General features: G+C 31.3%; 1 long non-coding RNA gene across 1 annotated transcript; it reads right to left on the reverse strand.

The window, feature by feature from the left end:
• Positions 1–2,746: 2,746 nt before the first annotated feature.
• LOC127722433 (uncharacterized) lies at positions 2,747–4,236 on the reverse strand. Its single transcript, XR_007991727.1, has 2 exons — positions 4,054–4,236; positions 2,747–3,444 (listed from the first exon to the last, which is right to left on the reverse strand). It is a non-coding gene; the product is annotated as an uncharacterized LOC127722433 (long non-coding RNA).
• Positions 4,237–4,473: the final 237 nt, after the last annotated feature.

The following is a 4,473-nucleotide window of genomic DNA, read 5'->3' on the forward strand; positions in this document are numbered from 1 at the left end:
ATATATAAATATATTACTACTCTAATGTCTTTCTTAACAATATATCTTCAGAATGGATGCATTTTAAAAAAAAATATAGACTTCAACTGAATGATAGCTTTACAGCTGGCTAAAATAGGCAGTGTCAAATTTGGACAGGTTTATGTACACCTAATGGCAAATATTGGTTTATTAATTGTAAATTTCCAGATGCCAGAGGGCAGAGACATATATACACAGAGATTGGCAACTCCGTGAAATCCCGTTAAAAAACGCGGCCCGGAATGAGATTCTCGTCGATAATTATTCTACAACATGTAGACAAGTCAGGGATGAATAACCTCGATAGCTAATCAAGAAAAGTAATAGGAAAACTTATTTCAGATCAAATAAATTCTTTTTCTAAAAAACTACTTGAAATAGTTGTATTTTTTTTAATGTATTTGATTGAGAAAATATTTTTTTCTTTTTTTCGGCATTTCTTTTAATTTAAAAAGTAAAATCTGGTAATGATCATGATATTACAAGAAACATTTCTTTGCTAAAGTTTGCTTCTAAATTACACAGTGAAATTATGTGTGTCCGATTTTCCGGTCATTATTTCCTTAGAGTTGTGACTGTGGATTCACAGGTGTGCGATTACGCAATTTATTGCCCTCCGATCACCTGAACTTTGCCGGAGGTGAAGTTCTAAGTGGATTATTACTTGGTAATTGTTTTTACAACTAAACAAATTCTGACATTATTTTAACCATGACCAGAACTTTATTTTAACAGAAACACTGGGCTATACTATGAATAGGGTAAACGGACAGAAAGTCACTGTACAAAAAGTCACAGGACATAAAGTCACAAATTGGATAGGACAAAAAGTTGTTTGAATATATAAGAGAAAGATCTTCAAATAATATCTTTTTTTTACATTTATTCATTTTTAAGTTCAGGAAATTGTTCATAAGCCTTGATAAATGAAAAATTATTAAATTTTAATCATGCAAATAATATATTTCTTGGCACCATGAAGCCATTTAAGTGCCAAACCACATTGGCATTTTGTTATCATAACAATTATTTGATCATCATTGATATTTATTGAATAAATTTTAATTACAAAGTTGCTTCATATATTATAGTTCAATAAAAAATCAAAAAATTATTTTTAAAATTAGTGTTTTCTTGTTCAGAGAAAAATAATCTCAAAACTGAATTGTGACTTTTCGTCCGTGACTTTTTGTCCTGTGACTTACTGTCCTACATTCTACTATAGTATTCAATCAGGAACAAAAATAGTCATTTAACATGTCAAAAAAAGAAATCAGAAAGCAACTTTTTTATATAAAAAAAATATGTAGCCAGTAGAATTTTGTCTCGTGGAAAACGGATTTAAATGATTAATTTTTGATTGACCTACAATTACATTATTTGTGGAACCTTTGCATGAATTTCCTAAATGAACGTACATTATGTACAGCGTTGTAGAAATCACTATGTTTGCTGTCATGAAATATTGAATATGAATCTGTCATTATTTGTAGTTTTTTATAGACTTAATATCACAGACCCTGATTAAAAACAACGTGTATCATAAGTACAGTAAAATACTCTGCTGAACTGTAGAATTTTAATGTTCTGTTTCATAGACCACAGAAGTACTGCAACATCCTTATCTTTACTCTTTCCTATCGGGTAGTGAAACTCGAGTTTGAAATTAGAAAGATTTAAAATTGAAGACAAGTTTTATCTGATCTGTTGTGGGTTTATGTTTCGGTGCAGTGCTATGTGGGCTGTTATTTTCTTTTCATTTGTCATTTTTTTTATCTGTGTTACATGACCTTGTACTTTTTGTATTGCCCCTTGACATCTCCTGCTTCTGTTTAAACCTTTACCACTAATATCTCATCTGGTTTAAATAAAATAGTGTCTCATTCCCGGAATTTGTTATACAGGAATTCATTTTAATATCAGTTTTTTTATAAGCATATAAACTGCTTGGTCTCTTCACACAATTTATGTTTAGGACGGAATGCATCAATAGGTACATACATGTACCAGGTCACCAATATATAAGTACACGTGATGTGCTTTTGACCTCCACAAGAATTCTTAAACATTCATAGATGTGCAAAGAATATTTTTGTCGTTGGGTTGTTGTCTCATTGACATATACCTCACATTTCTGAATAGTCATAGCAGCTGTGCCTTTTCAATTTATTGCAGAAAATATTTGCATTAACATTTTTCAAAATAGGCGAGGTGAAACAGTTTTCACAGAATGAGGACATGTAAAACTGAAACAACACAACACAACAGATAAATATAAACAAGCACCATTGCTAAAGGACTGAAACAAACATAGATGATGACTAATATGAGCGACTAGTAGTGTACAAGTAGAGTGAACATTTCTTGCTTCTTATTCTACACATTTTGTCATTTCATGTAAACGTTAAATATGTTATTTTCCAAGGAGAGGAAGGAATATGTGAAACGAAATATTTTGCCTTTAGTACTGTCAAGTTATATATTCACAGGAGTGTTGTTGAATAAATGAACATTTTCCCTTTTTTTACATTATGCTACCTTTATGCTACAAAGGTAGCATTTCCATTCTCATGATATACAAAGATATTATAGAGTGGCCTTCCAATGATAGTCATACATGTAAATCATTGTCTCATTGGCAATCATTCTACATCATCATATTGTTATACATGTATGTAAAAATTATGTACATGTATACTTTTAAACGTAAAGAAGACAAATGAAGTTGAACACAAGATATTTATTTGCATTTTTATCCGTATAGTCTCTGCACAACTGCCACTTCTGTTTCAAATTCAATAGATTGAATGCGGAGTCTTGTATTTATTCTTAGTTCAATGATGTCACCATCACTTGCACAAAAATCGCATACACATGTACATCAAGTTTGGCATATGAACTATGATAATTGAACTACAATAATGTGTTGTTTTCACAGTCAGGATAAGCACATGTCATTTTCTCTCTTACAAAACCATTTTTTAGTATCACATTGATAGTAGTACATGTAATCGGTCCACTACATGACTGTGCAGTAACATTTGAAAAAAGTCATCACTAATAGTTGTTCCTGTCTGCCAGGGAATCTTTTTTTCAATCAGAAAGGCTAGGGAGTCCTACATTCAGCACATGTATGATATTACATCTCTTGTATGCTGCACTGTTAGGTAAATTTGATCAACATCTTTGTTCTTTTATAACATGCAGGATCCTGTTAAAATAAAAATGCTGTCAGATACTGAATGTAAATATACATGTATATAAACTTGTAAATGTCATCAAAGTGGTGGAAATAATGAAAAAAACAATTTATATACACAAAACCTGTATGTCTTGGGAAAGTAATTCCTGTGATCAATGGTGATTGGTACATTTGTTCTTTAAAGATGGACAATTTTATAAACTGTAGCCATGGACAGGTGCCTGTCTTTATATTGAAGAGAATGAAAATGGCTGACAGCTTGAATGGTCATTTTTAATTGTAAATTGCATCAAAGCTGGTGAAAATATGGAAAAAACAACTGTTATACACAAATCCAGTATGTCATAAGAAAGTAATTCATGTGCTGGGAATAATTATTCTCTAAAAATTGAAAAGTTTATTGACTGTAGACATGGACAGGGGCCTGTCTTTATCTTGAAGAGAATGAAAATGGCCGACAGCTTGAATGGTCATTTTTAATTGTAAATTGCATCAAAGCTGGTGAAAATATGGAAAAAACAACTGTTATACACAAATCCAGTATGTCATAAGAAAGTAATTCATGTGCTGGGAATAATTATTCTCTAAAGATGGAAAAGTTTATTGACTGTAGACATGGACAGGGGCCTGTCTTTATATTGAAGAGAATGAAAATGGCCGACAGCTTGAATGGTCATTTTTAATTGTAAATTGCATCAAAGCTGGTGAAAATATGGAAAAAAAAACTGTTATACACAAATCCAGTATGTCATAAGAAAGTAATTCATGTGCTGGGAATAATTATTCTCTAAAGATGGAAAAGTTTATTGACTGTAGACATGGACAGGGACCTGTCTTTATATTGAAGAGAATGAAAATGGCCGACAGCTTGAATGGTCATTTTTAATTGTAAATTGCATCAAAGCTGGTGAAAATATGGAAAAAACAACTGTTATACACAAATCCAGTATGTCATAAGAAAGTAATTCATGTGCTGGGAATAATTATTCTCTAAAGATGGAAAAGTTTATTGACTGTAGACAGGGACAGGGGCCTGTCTTTATATTTTAAAAATTGAACGTGGCCGACAGCGAGAATACTGAATTTTAATTGTAAATTGCATCAAAGTGGGTGATTTAATGAAAAATTCAACATATTTACACAAAACCAGTATGTCTTGGGAAAAGTGATTCATCTCATAAATGGTTTTATTCCTTTTCGAATGAAAAGGTTTTAATAAAAAATACGTCCGTGTAAAAAATTTTCATAAC

The sequence above is a fragment of the Mytilus californianus genome, unplaced genomic scaffold (genome assembly GCF_021869535.1).
Source record: "Mytilus californianus isolate M0D057914Y unplaced genomic scaffold, xbMytCali1.0.p SCAF_12, whole genome shotgun sequence".
Taxonomy (NCBI): domain Eukaryota; kingdom Metazoa; phylum Mollusca; class Bivalvia; order Mytilida; family Mytilidae; genus Mytilus; species Mytilus californianus.